This window comes from Pseudophryne corroboree, chromosome 4, assembly GCF_028390025.1.
Source record: "Pseudophryne corroboree isolate aPseCor3 chromosome 4, aPseCor3.hap2, whole genome shotgun sequence".
Lineage (NCBI taxonomy): Eukaryota > Metazoa > Chordata > Amphibia > Anura > Myobatrachidae > Pseudophryne > Pseudophryne corroboree.
In genome coordinates this window covers 347,734,120-347,750,975 of record NC_086447.1, presented here as the reverse complement: position 1 = coordinate 347,750,975, position 16,856 = coordinate 347,734,120, and the positions used below count along the sequence as shown (strand labels likewise).

At 44.8% G+C, this 16,856-nt stretch overlaps 1 protein-coding gene across 9 annotated transcripts in view; it reads left to right on the top strand.

The window, feature by feature from the left end:
• The window catches only part of TP63 (tumor protein p63), an 875,477-nt gene that overhangs the window by 356,896 nt on the left and 501,725 nt on the right, over window positions 1–16,856 (top strand). For 7 of the 9 annotated variants that reach the window (XM_063916475.1, XM_063916476.1, XM_063916469.1 and 4 more), the window contains exons 4-5: window positions 8,396–8,456; window positions 9,688–9,810. The gene's annotated coding sequence lies outside the window, so the exon portion shown is untranslated. The remainder of the gene's footprint in view (window positions 1–8,395; window positions 8,457–9,687; window positions 9,811–16,856) is intronic. The other 2 variants (XM_063916470.1, XM_063916468.1) reach the window with 1 other exon arrangement.

The following is a 16,856-nucleotide window of genomic DNA, read 5'->3' as shown; positions in this document are numbered from 1 at the left end:
CGGGCAGGCTCACACACTGATGGCCGGGCCGTCTCACACTGCTGGCCCGCAGTGTGCTTCTGGGATTTGCACACCACTGGAATGTATACCGGAAGCTGTCTTCTGCTCTGACTAGCAGCCACTTTTGGGTGCCGCTAGCCAGGAGCAGCAGGTACATTCAATGCCTGCTAGCGCTCCGTGGGATTACAGAAGATGTGATGGTCTGTACAGGTACATGTGATTTACATGCAGATATATGGGAAACTGGGGTCCCTGCACATGAGGAGGTTGCAATGCACCCAGTGGGGAATTGCAAGGTGAGAATGTCTCTAAGCAAGCGGTAATGACATATGCGGAAAAAAGAGCTACCCTGCAGATGTTCCAGAAAAAGATGGGGGGGCAGAGCAATCTAGAGGTTATGTCACACTGTTATTGAAGCTATATGTGTGCTAATATTTCCGATTTCCATTTATCTTGGTGTATAGGGCTATTAGTCCGAATAGTTACCCACTTTGTGTTCATTTCTCTATTAAATGGATATACTCAGGTTTTCTGCTTTTATCACACTATCTTTTTTGCTGGGCACACTCCCAAGTGTGTTGCTGACAGGGCCGTGGCCCCCTCCTCAGTCTGTAATGCCCCTTTTTTGGGAGCGCGCACGTCTTCGGCACGCACAGGAAATACCTCCCCACCCATCAGTCCCCTGCCATCGTTCTACCAGGAACACTATTAGCATAAAGTCACAGAATCAACTGCAGCAAAATATGCATAGAAGGCTGCAACTGCGTCCAGATAAGAACCAGACATCATGACAATGGATGCCGCCCCTTTCAACAGACCGCACCCCTCTCAACAGACCCTGCCCCCATTAGGGCTGCTTCTATAAATTTCCCGGGCTGGTTTTCCATCCCAATCCGCCCCTGGGAACATCTGTATTCAATGTCTACAATCGATAATGATTTAAACAGATACAATCTTTATACTAAACAAATTATAAACAATTTATCCCGTGCAAAATCTTGTTTTATTTGATTTGATTTAATAATAGTTTCATCAATTTAAGTAATGTTTATATTCCAAGATAAAGTAAACAAAAAATATACAAAATAATAGAAATATAATAAAACAAAAAGGAGGCAAAGAATACAACAGGTTTACACACTATGAGACAATATGAAGCTATATATCTAATAGCAGCTTAATATAGCTAATGGGTGTAGTACGGTATGCCGGCGCTCGGGCTCCCGGCGACCAGCATTCTGGCGCCGGGAGCCCGACCGCTGGCATACCGACAGCGTGGCGAGCACAAAGGAGCCCCTTGCGGGCTCGCTACGCGCGCCACACTATTTTATTCTCCCTCCAGGGGGGTCGTGGTCCCCCACAAGGGAGAATAGTTGTCGGTATGCCGGGTGTCGGGATTCCGGCGCCGGTATACTGTGCGCCGGGATCCCGACATTTGGCATACAGAAGACCACCCATAGCTAATAGATTAGCCATGTTGTTTTGGATTTATAAAATGACGGGAAGTAAGTTTAGTGTTAAAGCATTGCATAAGATAATAAAAACAAGATGTGATAACAGAATTTGTAATGGAGAAATATCTTGTCATATCTTGCTTTACCAGGTAGATGGAGATATGTAAGAGGAGAGGACAGAGCTAACATTTGTGTTCTATTGGGAGCAGGTTTATAAAAACCTATTGGTTTGTAAGGCAGCCGTTCATGCCAATGGCATAGCTATAGTGAGTGTAGGCATTGCCATGGCTATTATGCCCAGAGGGAAAGGGGGCCCAGACCTAGAGGGTCATTCCGACCGGATCGCACGCTGCAGTTGTTCGCAGCAGTGCGATCGGGTCTGAACTGCGCATGTGCCGCAACCACAATGCGCAGGCGCGTCACTGCCCAGTGACAGGAAATGCCGGGCAGCATGGGACCTTACGAAGAATGCGATCGCAGCAGTGATCACAAGGTGATTGACAGCAAGAAGGCGTTTCTGGGTGGCAACTGACAGTTTTCTGGGAGTGTCGTGGAAAACGCAGGCGTGTCCAGGCATTTGCAGGGCGGGTGTCTGACGTCAATTCCGGGACCTGACAGGCTGAAGTGATCGCAGTGGCTGAGTAAGCTCAGAATTACCCCGAAACTGCACAAAAACTTTTTCCCCTGCACAAGTGATCGCACACTTGCTAAGCTAAAATACACTCCCCCCATAGGCGGCGACTATCTGATCGCACGGCTGCAAAAAACTGCTACCGTGTGATCAACTCGGAATGAGGGCCCTAGACCCAGTGGTGCAAGTAGAAATATTTTCTTAGTGGTACTGAGTGCCGAAAAATGGGCATGATCATGTGTTGTGAGGGTGTGTGGCCACATGCTGCTAGTGGGAGTGGCTACATGACACTAGTGGCGTGGCCATATTATACAGCCCCCTTTTTTTTTTTTAAATCTGGGGGCAAAGCTAAAAATATATAGTAATGCCTCCAGTATAATATAGTGATACCTCCAGTATAATAGAAATATATAGTAAGGCCCCCAATTTAATAACAATATATAGTAATGCCTCCATTATAACAGGAAAATACAGCCACTGTCGCACTCCCAGTAACCCTGACAAAGTGGGAGGAGCCGTCATGCTGCCAAGCACCATGGTCTTGATGCTTTGTGGCACATTATAATTGTGGTAATGGCAAAGTGTGTGGCAGGTGGTACTGCGTACCCACTCCCAAATTCTTAAGGATACAGTACTGCGTACCCGAGCGTACCCGCATACTTGCACAGCTGCCTAGACCATATAGTTGACTACCAAATTCTTAGAATCGCCTGTTAAGCAATTGGGTCTGCCCTGAAAATAGGGACTTGTCAGCACTCATATAGGTGGTAATCTTTGTTTCTAACTCTCAGTAATGCTCCACAATGATATGATCCATCTCATACACTCATGTTTCACCCTAACAGGCACAGCTGAGCTAATGAATGAGCTTGGCACTGTCATATACTAGGCGTCTTCTTGATTACAATCTGTGAAAGAGCTGGGGGAGATTGAACTCTGAGATTAGGATTGTTCCTCATTAGGACAGTGTGCTGAAATTAGGTAGGTCACCACTCAAAATGGAAACTCCTGCATTAGAAAGCCTATTTTTCAGCTATAATTGTTTATTCCCTGTCCCGTCTTTCCCTATCTTTACACTCACTGTAATATGCAAACTTCTCAGCTTTGAAGCCCCTGCAGACATAAGGCTGCCATATGATTCAAAAGCTGTAAATAGGGATAGGGCACTTGAAGTTTATGTAACAAGTTTATGCACCAATTGATGCCCCACCCTTGATGTAGCTCCATCCACAATATTCACAGCTCAGCCCAGCAAGCACTATTTTGTCAGTCCTGGGTACCACAATCTCTGATGGTAGCCCTGACTCCATTATATAGCACTACACTCAGTGAGGGAGCGGGGAAGATGACTGATATATAATCAACACAGTCACAGACTGAGTGGTGAAATAATTCGTATAATAAAATGCTGTTATAAAATTGTGTTATAAAATGCAGTCAGTAGTGAGTGAAGGGAATAATAATGAGTATTTCAGGTAATGGGGCTTGCTGCAATCAGTAAGCCTGGGTCTCTTATATACAATGCAGTCAGTGAATGAGGGTGTAACAATGGAATTAGAGGTGAGGGGACCTGGTGTAATCAGTGAAGGTGGAAATTGAAATGCTGTAATAGACCATTGTAAGGAGGAAAAACAACAAATAATGTTAGGAGGCCACTAGTAGACAGTTTCCATAAAAATTCCGGGGGTCATGGTGATTAATCAGAGTGTGGGAATTGCAACGCGCTGACCAATCAGCACAGCCCTTTTCTTTCCTATATAGAGTCTCCAGTAGTGACCTCTCATTAGCAGATGGGTCACAAAAAAGGCAAATTGCTTCATCCATAAAAGCTTTAGTCACAGACTATTTACATTGAGCAATTTGTTTGTTTCACATTACAAACATCTGGAGAGATTTCAATTTATTAAACTTGCAACATATATTTACATTATATACAATATTAAGAAAAATCTAATACATAATAATATATAATGCATAACATAAATATGTAAAATAAACAACACAAAGAAAATAAATCCATAGCAGAAACAAAGTAAAGAAAAATATCAACTTGACTATCACCATTATCTACAGTATTTCCCCGGAATGTAGTTACAATGCCACCGGACGGGATCCCGGTGGCCGAAATGCATACTGCTGGCATCAAAATCCCGACAGAGTTCGGTATCCCTGTGTCAAAATACAGTATTGATGCCAGGAATCCTGAATGCTCTTTTAGCGGAGCGCGCCCTGCCATGTAGGGTGGGAGGTTAGGTTTAGGATTCAGAAGGGAGGTTAGGGTTGGGCACCAAGCGGAGAGGGTTAGGTTTAGGCAATGGGGAAGGGAGGGTTAGGGTAAGGCACCACCAGGAGTGTTAGAGTTAGGCACCCACAAGGGAGGGTTAGGGTAGGGGGCAGGGGAGGGTCAGGGTACTATTTGGAGGCCAGTCAGTATTCTGACCGCCGGCATCCCGTCCTTCGCTATATCATATCAAATCCATTTCCCCAATATTTACATATTTTGTAATGGAAAACTGAGCAAAGCTTTTTAGGTATATACAAACCTACTGTATCCCATAAAAAAAAGATATATTACCAAAATCTACGGAATTGTGGAAAGGAAAGAAAAGAAAAGGCATCCAGAGAGGACTTTGGCCACACTCTCAAGGGGGTTTCAAGCGACCCCACCAATGGGACCACCTGACAGCATCTACCCTCTCCTTATCTAGAACCATCATCTTTTTCACCTCTTGCAGAATTAACTCCACCACCACATCACATGAATAGATTTTTTTCATTAGAGACTTGACACCATGCATTCTATGTGTGGTATCTGACTACTAAACTTCTTAAAAAAATAGAGGTCAAATTAAATCTACCATATCTTATGAATGCTCCATAAGCCCTCTCAGGGCAACTATACCTCGAATGACACGAGATACATAAAGCGAAATAGTACATTGTTTCCACTTCTCCTAGACATTCCTCCCGTGGGCAACCACGATCATTGGCATTTCTCCACATCATGTTCCCTTTCACATAAAGCTTTTCAAGGAAAGAAAGCCAAGTAATATCTCAGAACTTCAGTGGTATTCTCTCTGAATTAATTAGAGACAACCCTTACAAAGCAACCATGCTTGGGCAATCCCTTAGCAACAGTGGAACATGGTGGGTTCCCAAAATCCTTCTCCCCAACTCCTTCCTGGAATGGCTTTTGGCTTCCCCCACTTCCAATCCCCAGCACTTTGTCACTTGCAGGCACTGGATAACCTAGATCGGAAAACACTGATGCAGAATTCAAGGACTTTTCACTTGGACACCTTCTAACCAGAGTCTGAGGAAGGGAGACACCAAATCCCACTTACCCATAGAGGGGGAGTGCCTAACAAAAACTTCCATGGTTAAGTTTACAAACTTGTTACCAGAAAAGAGAATAGCGTTGACCACATACAACCATCAATCTTTACTTGATATATAAGCAGGGACGGATTAACAATGGGGCGGATGGAGCTGCAACTCCAGGCTTCCCATCAAGATAGGGCCACAGCCTCTGCTGTGCTGTTGTGAACAGGAAAACATTTTTTCTTGCGATAGTGATCTTCCACAGGCTGTGCTGTGTTATCTTTGTTGCACTGTACATATATATATATATATATATACACACACACACACACACACACACACACACACACACACACACACACACACACATTATATATATATATCCTTATATTACAATTTAAGGATTTACACAAATTTTCAGTTACATACTAAACTATTTGGCACTTTGTCCTGTTCTGTTGTTTCAAGATTTAGATCCAGGACTACTGAGGATGATGGCCATTTTTGAAGAAGTGGGTGTGTTCACATTTGGTTTATCTTATTTTCATTTTTGGGATTTATCTATTTTCTGTATATGTTTATGTTTCAATAATTGATTTGTTGGAGATAAAATTGGTAATTTAAGTGCTCAGATTTATCTATTTTTTGAACATATGCCTTCATGCACACACATATAAATATATTGACTGATCACACCCCATATTAGTAGCCACACGCCCGCCATGCTGATCACACTCCATGGGGAGGCATGCAATAAGCCCTTCAGAAGTTGCAGCTCCAGACTCATCAGGACCTTAATCTGGCACTGTATGTAAGTAATGCCCCTCTTAACTAAATTCATCTTTTTTCCCAAACTAACATGAAGAACAGAGAATTCAGCATGGTCCATAAAGATTGAGGCAAAAAGCACACATAGCTGACATACTGTATAAAAAAAATCATTATCAGGTAAACATTGCACAAATCAATTCTTTCTCTAAAAGATCATTTCCATCTCTTCCAGCTCTTTACTTTCCGGGGGAAAAATTTACTTAAGGTCAATTTTGGTGATTCAAGGGATTTGGCATTCTGTTTCACTTTGATTTCCATTCGATTTAGGTTCAACAGATTTACTAAAGCCAAAATTGAATATCAAATCTATTCTAAAGGCAGATTCAAGTCATATCCCAATAGAAATCGAATTTCTGGAAAACATCAATGTTTTCCATAAAACAACATGAAATCCCCAAATTTACTAAAGTTTGATTTGAAATAGACCTCAAAATCAAACCTCATATCGAACCTCAAATCTCCAAATGTTTAGAATGATCTTAGACATTCGATTTTGGCTTCTAAACCCATTATAAAGATAGGAAATTAATAGTGATGACTTTTTAAGTGCCCCAAAACACATAGGGCAAAATGGATGCCCAAGGCTATGGTATGTTGTGCACCTACAGTACCTACACAATGCAAAAACACCACCTGCTGAAAAATAAAATGACATTTTCCAAAAACATGAGTGAAGTAACTGCCTATCCTGACTCAGCCCATGATGCCAACATCCTCAGCAATTAATTTCAGTTTGTCAAAAATCTTGTTGGACAAATGCCAGAGGGATGGTTGTTGTGTAAGTTACCAGTATGTGTTAATAAAGCATCTAATAAAGAGGCACATATTACCATCCAATCCATGACAGAATGCATCTTTTTTTTTAAATAAAAAAGTATTGAAAATGCAGATTTTTTTTATCATTTTGCAAAAAATATCGTCATTGTGCTTTTGCTGCCGCCAATTGCATAATCACACACAGTTTTAAAAAATCCCTAAAAAAAGTTTTCATGTTTAAAACAGTGTAAAGAGAGAGTTTCCACTTTAATTTGTGTGCATGTGATACATTTGGACCAATAGGCAGCAATGAGGGTGTTCTATTTGATTTTACATTCGATTTTGCTGGGGATTTCAATGGGGATTTGAGGTTCGATTTAGGAAGGGATTTCATACATTTAATTATAAACATGAATCAACATGAATCAAACATGAATTCCAAACATGAATCAACATCAAATATGATTTGTAAATCGAATGCTAAATAGTTTTTTTAATAAATAAGGCAAATATTAAAAGTTTAGAAACACCAAAATTAATTGATTTCAATCAATTTAGAAATGCTTCCCAAAAAAATAATAATCTAATTTTAGTAAATATACCCTTGGGCAGCATTTTCCAGTTTCTTCTCTCAATTTAGAGTGGTATACACACCATGGTCAAAATGAATGCCTAAAATAGTTATCTGTGGACTATCCCAGGGGAGGCTATCTGGAAGGTCAAATTCTTCACCTTCCTTCCCCCATCCAGAATGCTTCACACTTATGGTTTACTCTGGAACATAATGCTTCAGAGTATTCACAGATGAGATCTTCCATGCAGCGTGCCTATGCCACCAATGACAGGACTACCATGACATCATCTGCACCCCTCCCACTGCACCATTCTCTACCCTTCTAATGAAGGGATCAATCATGACTACATACAGGAGAGGGGCAACCTTGATGCACCCAGATTTTACTCCAAAAGCAGGACCATTAACAAATGGGAAGCTCTTGGCCTGACTGTATAGCATTCTTGGCCAATTTCCCATCTGAACTGGAAAACCATACCTTTCAATTAAGGCCCACAGGTACTGATGACTCACTCGGTCAAAAGCTTTAGACTGCTCTAATGACAGCAAGTTTTCTCCCCACTTCTAAGCATAGCACCACTCTATCACTTCCCAGCAGTGCCTCCACTTGCAGCCCTCCCATGCTGGTCTTGACCCCGGGTCAGGTCTTTTATACTCTTTTAGCCTAGATCGGTCGGGCTATACTAATAAAGTGTGCCTCCACTCAAACTAAGTTATTTATTTCAGGCCTGTTTGGGTAAGTCTATAATATGGTGTGACGATATTTGGGAATGGCAACCTATTTACTCCATTCATTATTCATATACCTGTTCTCTTTTTCCCTTCTAGGTTCACTGATTCAGTGACTTTGCCTTCACCTCGGTAGTGTTTCTGGATCAGTCAAACAATGGTAAGTATGGTAATAATATCTAAAATAACAGGTAATCTTTATTCACAGAAACATCGACATATCATTACCTCAGAATTCTCAGGTTTACACACCTCTATAGAGTGCCTCAGCTACTCTATTACCTAGGCCTATACATTAAAACTCTTGCATGCACTACAAAAAACACTTTTTACAAAATGACACAGTGTTGGAGTGACCCGGGTACTCAATGTTATATTAGTGCACTGTTGGAGCCCTTACCTCTTGTATCCAAGTTCAATAGAAGTACAACAGCATTAACCCTGGATTTCAGGGTACTCCTGGGTCTGTAATTTACCTTAGGATTTATTAGCTGTCATTGGTAGGTCCAGAAGTGTACTCCTGTAATGTTGTTTAGATAGTATTTGAGTCTACGGCTCCCTTCATTGGTACCGGAGCTTGAAGGGGTTAATCCGTATTAATTCACTTACAAGGAGTACAGAACAGCTATACAAAGTTCTGTTCTGGTCGCGCACGACATCCTTGGTGCATAATAATTTAGGGTTGAGTCCTTTCTTACACCCTTTCTTTACAAAGGTGGGGCGTTAGTACAATATGCCGGTATTAGCAAATTGGCCCTTCCACCTCCGTTGAGTGCACACAGTCTATATATTATCACTCTCACCACTGGCTGGGTTAATGTCTCTACATGAGTGAGCCAATGTTTTTGCGACAGCACCTCAATGTCAGCTATGAATGTAGATACGCTTCCTGTTGCTAGGCAATTAGTCATTGGATGCTTTTATTTTCAATACCCTTTGTCTCAAAATAAGCTATAGTCTCTATGAGCTATATGGTGCGATTTGCTTTCATCTCACCTAAGAGGCAGTAAAACTTCTCCTTAAATAACGTGTAGCATTCATCATATATATATATATATATATATATATACAGTACTTCAGCTTATATAGATATAATACTTCCCTTGTCTCCCTGAGCCCTGACTCTACGTGAAGGAGTGGAGTACTCTCCTCTGGATACTTTCATCAGCCAGTGGCTTTCTATGGGATTCAATGTCTCTAACAGGTTCACTTATTTACACAGGGTGTACTCAAATTACCTAGCTATTCCTCCCCCTTGAGCTACTTGTGTTCTGACAGTTTGTGACACTCCACCAACTCCTCCTATATCTGAGCTGATTTGGTGAGGTGTTTGGCTTCCCTTCCCTTAGGTCAATGATGCTGATGCTGTCATTCAGTGTTTTACCTCACAGATCCTCGGGCGGAGTTTGCCCTGAAGACAGCCTGCCAGCCAGACCTCCTTCCCTGCACTCTGGTTCCCGATGTCAGCGATTCCCACACTTCACCGATTTCGTTGGGGGTTACCTTCTATACTGGTAAGTGATCCCCCTGTCCTCCATCACTGCTCCTTTCACTGCCTGCTGCCGCTGCTGTCTGGTTCACTGCCCGGTGAACGATGTGCATCGCTCTAGCCTCCTCACTGTTCACAGGCTCCTGGCTCTTTCTCCCTAACTGCTGCACCAGCAGCCCCTTTTATAACCTCCTCTCCAACCGCTCTTGACTCCTGCTCCTCAGCTACGACATGCGGATGATGCTGCCATGGGGACATTCTAGCAGCTTCTTCCCCCTCCACTGTATTATAGCATACACTGCTATAAACTCTAACCTTCCCTGTTTTGATAAACTAGGCAGCACCTATTCCCTTTATCATGCCTACAGGGAGTGTCCCCACCCCTTTTACATTATTAGGCATGGTTACACTTACCCCCTGGTGATCTACACCATTCTCTTGACTATGTTACCATATTCCAATCGTCGGGGATATACTGAAAGTAGGGACAGGTAAGGACCACATTTGAGGGTATCACCCTAGGGACTGTCCGAAGGACCCAAATTGATCATACTTGAGCATCAAAGGGGGTCGTCTATGCCTTGTAGGCCTATCTATTACCCCCCTCATCACGTCTTCATCCCCATAGGCTGAGTAACTATCAATACAGTCCTGCACGTCACTACTTTCTTCAGTCAGAACCCCTCCTTCAAAAGCTCTGGGATTCACATAGGGATCTCCCAAATCACCATAAACGACCCCAAATATCCTCTTTCTCAGCTCCCTCCTGCAGGTCCATGTTCCGATCTCTCTTTCTAATTCGGTGTTATATACGCTTGGGCATATCGCGTGAAGTTGTCCGTGATTACCAAAATATTGCATTTCTTTCCCGAAACCACCTCGAGCGTCAGAAAGTCCACACATACTAAGTCCATTGGGCTGTTACTTTTAATGTTTAATGTTCACCAAAGGAGCCACCTTTGCCGGCAACATTTTCATTGTGATACACTTTCCACAATTTCTGCACTACTTCTCCACTTCCTTCTTCCTGCCTGGCCAATAAATCCAGTCAGTTACTAACTTCTGAGTCTTGCTTGCTGAATACCAAATGGCCATGATGGTCATGCAGAGCTTGCATCACTCTGATCCTATGCTTTCTAGGCAACACCAGCTGATATCTTCTCCTGCCACCCCCTAGTTTAGAACATCAATATAACACCCCCTTTCGCATCACCAAGCTTTCCTCCTGTTTCCTCAGAAGTTGAACTTCTTCCATCACCTCAGGTGTCATCAAAACTTTTGGTCGCACTGCTCCCGGAATCACCCATTGTATGCCTGGATCCTTGATCTGCTCTTGCCTAAGCTGATGCTCCCTTACTCTAGGCAAACCCTCCAACTCCATCTGACTAAGACAACAATAAGAGAGTGGCAATGCTTTAGCTGTTGCTCCCAAGGCGCTCAACAACTCTCTTCCTGCAACCCTTTCCACCTGTACACAACACATTCCTTGAACCTCCCCGGCAGGTATTTCAATCCACTCTTCATCCTCTTTCCCCTCTGCCAGCTGTCCTGGGATTCTTGAAAGGTAATCTGCATAAATGTTACTGACTCCCGGTCAATACTTTAATGAGAAATTGTACAATGCTAGCGCCACTAGCCAGCGGTGACCTGCTGCATCCAACCTTGCTGTGGTCTGCATGTACGTCAAAGGATTGTTATCTGTATGTACTTCAAACTTTACCCCATACAGGTAATCATGAAACTTGTCCACCACGCACCACTTTAGGACCATACATTTAGCTTGTGTGCCGGGTACCTCCTCTCACTGATTGACACACCTCTACTGGCAAATGATACTGGTCTTAATTTGCCAGAATGTTGTTGATATAGTACTCCCCCAAGCCCACTTATAGATGCATCAATATGGAGGACATACGGCAGAAGGGGGTTGGCGTACGCCAACACCGGGGCATTCGTCAGGCTTTCCTTCAGAGCGGAAAATGCTTCTTCACACTCGCCGGTCCACCTTTCACCAAAGGGTTCAGCTGGCCTGTAGAGTGTTATTGTTGGTACAGTCTTTGATTTCTGCCTCTCGTTCCCGGAGGGGTATTCCTTTGTCAAGTCTGTTAATGGTTTAGCCATTACAGAATAATTTGGGACGAATCAACGGTAGTAGTTACAGAATCCAAGGAATGATCTTAATTTCTTTAATCGAGTAGGGCGGGGCCATTTCTTCACAGCTCTCACCTTTTTACGGGTCCGTGGCTATCCCATCCCTGGTTAAAATGTGCCCTAGATACTTGACACGCAGTTGACACAGGTGACACTTATCTGGTGATAATTTCTGCCCTCCTTCAAGAAGCCTGTCTAAAACTTTGAGGAGATGGCAATTATGTTCTTCCAGATTGGCTCCAAATACAATGGTATCATCAAAATAAATGATCACCTCATGGTAATCCATGTCTCCGATGATCTTCTCCATGGCCCACTGGAACGGAGCTCCCTTTACTCCTTGGGGCATTTGAAGAAACTCAAAGAATCCCAAAGGGCATACAGTATAAACACAGTTTTTTCTCGGTCTTCGGGACACATTGGTATCTGGTAATACCCATTATGCAGATCAAGCACTGAAAATAGAACACTCCCCTATAAACAATCTAGGGCCTCATCAATATGGGTTAGTGTGTATTGATCAGCCACTGTTCGTTGATTCAATGTCCTATAATCAATACACATCCGGATATTTCCATTTTTATTCCGTGCCAAGACTATCGGAGAGGCATATGGGCTTTTGGACTCCATTATTACTTGGTTTTCTAATAGCCCCTTTAAATGTTTCCTCACATCCTCGAAGTCTGCTAGTGCGATCCTCCGGGAATGCTCCCGAAATGGTGTGTCATCTGTGAGCTTTATACAATGCTCTACTCCCTTTGCAGTTCACAAGTCCCATTCTCCAGTAGACCTGCTCCCTGGACTTTAATTCCTCTACCAGGTGGGACCTTTCTTCCTGCGTGAGTTCACTTCCTAGAAAACAGACATCAAAGAGGCCATCTCTCGCCTTAGAGGTGTCTTCCACTTCCACACAATGTGACTGGGGCGGCCCGTTGGTTGATCTCTCTTTTTTTTGCACTAAAAGTGCTATCACCCTTCACCATTCAGTGCAGAGATGGGGAAAGCCAGTTGTTCGGGAAATTCCAATACCCTGTTAAAAAGTACTTTTGTCAATATCTTTCTATCTGTATAGAGAAGGGTGATGGGGCACCAGTTCTCAATATGAGAAGGATCCTTACCCTTGGACAATAATATAAGAGCATACAAATATGGTGAAGGTCCTAAGGCGCAACCTAGAAACCTATGCTGCCCTCTGTGAATGCGGACCATCAAATCCTATGTATAAATAATGAATATAATTACAGAGTGGGCGTTCAGTCCTGTTCCAAAATCCCCCAATAAAGTTGATACTTAACAAGCAGTGCCGTAACTAGACATTTTAGCCCAGTGTGCAAGAAACAGCACCGCCCCCCATATACAAAATGGGCCAGTGCATGCTGCTGGCGTGCGTAAAATATATAGGGGCGTGGCTTCATGGGAAGAGGCATGTCCACAGAGCTTCCTTTTACACATTACGGCAGGCAGAGCTCGCTTTTACACATTACGGCAGGCAGAGCTCCCTTTTACACATTACGGCAGGCAGGGCTCCCTTAAACACAGCACGGCAGGTACTGTAGAGCTCCCTTTTACAGATTACGGCAGGCAGAGCTCACTTTTACACAATACGGCAGCAGAGTCCCCTATTTACACATTACAGCAGCAGAGTACCCTTTTTCACACATTAGGCAGCAGAGTTTCCCTTTTTACACATTACAGCAGACAGAGTTCCCTTTGTACACATAACAGCAGGCAGAGTCCACCTTTTTTGCACATTATAGAAGTAGAGTCCCCCTTTTTACACAGTAGGCAGCAGAGTCCCCCTTTTTACATATTAGGAAGACAGACTCCCTCTTTTTTACACATTACAGCAGCAGAGTGGCACACTGTGGAGAGCTACGGAGAAAGCAGGTGAGCGGCACACAGGGGGGAGAGCTAAGGTTAGAGCAGGTGAGAGGCATGCTGGGGGGGCAAGGAAAAGAGCAGGTGAGGGGCATGCTGGGGGGGGCTAGGGCAAGAGCAAATTAAAAGCACACCAGGGGAGAGCTACGGAGAAAGCAGGTGAGCGGCACACAGGGTGGAGAGCTAGGGTTAGAGCAGGTGAGGGGCGTGCGGGGGGAGGGCTAGGGAAAGAGCAAATTAGAAGCACACCGGGGGAGAGCTATGGAAAAAGCAGGTGAGAGGAACACTGGGGGAGAGTTAGGGAAAGAGCAGGTGAGAGGAATGCAGGGTGAGAGCTAGGGAGAGAGCAGGTGAGAGGAACGCAGGGTGAGGGCTAGGGAGAGAACAGGTGAGAGGATCATGGGGGAGGGATAGGGAGAGGGCAGGTGAGGGGCATGTGGGGGGAGGGCTAGGGAAAGAGCAGGTGAGGGGCATGCGGGGGGAGGGCTAGGGAGAGAGCAGTTGAGGGACACACGGGGGGAGGGCTAGGGAGAGAGCAGGTAAGGGGCACACGGGGGAGGGCTAGGGAGAGAGCAGGTGAGAGTAACATGGGGGAAAGCTAGGGAGAGAGCAGGTGAGAGGAACACGGGGGAGGGCTAGAGAGAGAGCAGGTGAGAGGAACACGAGGGGAGGGTTAGGGAGAGAGCAGGTGAGATGAATGCCGGGGGAGGGCTAGGGAGAGAGCAGGTGATAGGAACATGAGGGGAGGGCTAGGGAGAGAGCAGGTGAAGGGCACACGGGGGTAGGGCTAGGGAGAGTGCAGGTAAGAGTAACATGGGGGAGGGCTAGGGAAAGAGGAGGTGAGGGGCACACAGGGAGAGGGCTAGGGTGAGCAGGTGAGGGGCATGCGGGGGAAGGGCTAGCTAGAGAGCAGGTGAGGGGCATGCAGGGGAGGGCTAGGGAGAGAGCAGGTGAGAGTTACATGGGGGAGGGCTTGGGATAGAGGTGAGCGGCATATAGAGGGGAGAGCTATGGAGAGAGCAAGTGAAAGGCCCACCAGGGAGGGGGGAAGTGGTGTTGTAATAAGTCCCTACCCCTGTGATGGTATGCGCTCCTGTGAATCCGAAGTGAGGAGTGCAGCGTTGACAGGCGCTGGTGCATGGGTCCATGCTCCATCCTTGCTTTCCCCGGCCGGCTCTTCCATAGCTGCAGCTCCCACTGTCAAACGCCGAACAGTGAGTGGGTGCTCATGATGGTGTTGTGCCTGGCGCAGCTGATGGAAGAAGGTATGTGAGGAAGTAGTCTGTGACCGATTAAAACATTTAAAGATTAATAAGTCACCAGGTCCCGATAGTATTCACCCAAGGGTTCTAATGGAGCTTCACTCTGAACTTGCAAAACCGCTATTTTTGATCTTTAAGGATTAAGTAATATCAGGTATGGTTCCCAAAGACTGGCATATAGCGGAAGTAGTGCCTATATTCAAAAAGGGAAGTAAAGCTGAACCAGGTAATTATAGACCAGTTAGTCTTACATCTATAGTGGGGAAAGTATTGGAAGGTATTCTAAGAGATAGTATTCAGAAGTTCCTTGAAGTCAATAAGGTCATTAAAAGGAATCAACATGGGTTTATGAAGGACAGATCCTGTCAAACCAATGTACTTGGCTTTTATGAAACAGTAAACGCAAACCTAGATCAGGGTAAAGAGGTGCAGAGGCGGAACTACCGCCAGTGAAACCAGTGCGTTGCACTGGGGCCCGCCTCTGTCCAGGGGCCCAAAGCATGTAATGAGTCAAACTGACTCATTACATGCCGCTGTGTGCTGCGGGCAACCGCTGCCCGCAGCACACAGCTGCCCGGAGAGGAGAGGAGCAGCGGTACGGGGGAGAAGGTGGAGGAGGGAGGTGGAGGAAGGAGCCGCAGCAGCGCTTTACTACTGGTTGAGGCGCTGCTGCTGCTGGCCCTCTGCTTCACTATAGGCTGTCTTCCGAGAACAGCCTATAGTGAAGCAGAGGGCCAGCAGCAGCAGCGCCTCCACCAATAACACAGTGCTGCTGCGGCTCCCTCCTCCACCTCCCTCCTCCTCTTTCTCTCCTGCCTGGGAATCGTGAGTGACCAGAAGCTGCACAGAGGAGCCTGAGCCAGCAGAGAGGGTAAGTATAATTCATTCTTTCTTTCTTTCTTTCTTTCTTTCTTTCTTTCTTTCTTTCTTTCTTTCTTTCTTTCTTTCTTTCTTTCTTTCTTTCTTTCTTTCTTTCTTTCTTTTCTTTTCTTTCTTAACTTTCTTTCTTTCTTTCTTTCTTTCTTTCTTTCTTTCTTTCTTTCTTTCTTTCTTTCTTTCTCAAAAAGGGGGACTGTCTGCCACAATGTGTAAAAAGGGGGAATCTGCCTGCCACAATGTGTAAAAAGGGGGGATCTGCTTGCCGCAATGTGTAAAAAGGGGAAATCTGCTTGCCGCAATGTGTAAAAAGGGGGAATCTGCCTGCCGCAAGGTGTAAAAATGGGGAATCTGCCTGCCACAATGTGTAAAAAGGGAGAATCTGCTTGCCGCAATGTGTAAAAATGGGGAATCTGCTTGCCGCAATGTGTAAAAAGGGGGAATCTGCCTGCCGTAATGTGTAAAAAGGGGGAATCTGCTTGCCGCAATGTGTAAAAAGGGGGAATCTGCCTGCCGCAATGTGTAAAAAGGGGGATGCTGTCTGCCGCAATGTGTAAAAAGGGGGAATCTGCTTGCCGCAATGTGTAAAAAGGGGGAATATGCCTGCCGCAATGTGTAAAAAGGGGGATGCTGTCTGCCGTAATGTGTAACAAGGGCACGCTGTCTGCCGTAATGTGTAACAAGGGCACGCTGTCTGCCGTAATGTGTAAAAAGGGGACGCTGTCTGCCGCTATGTGTAACAAGGGCACGCTGTCTGCCGTTATGTGTAAAAAGGGTACGCTGTCTGCCACTATGTTTAACAAGGGCACGCTGTCTGCCGTTATTTGTAAAAAGTGTACGCTGTCTGCCGCTATGTGTAACAAGTGCACGCTGTCTGCCGTTATGTGTAAAAATGGCGCGCTGT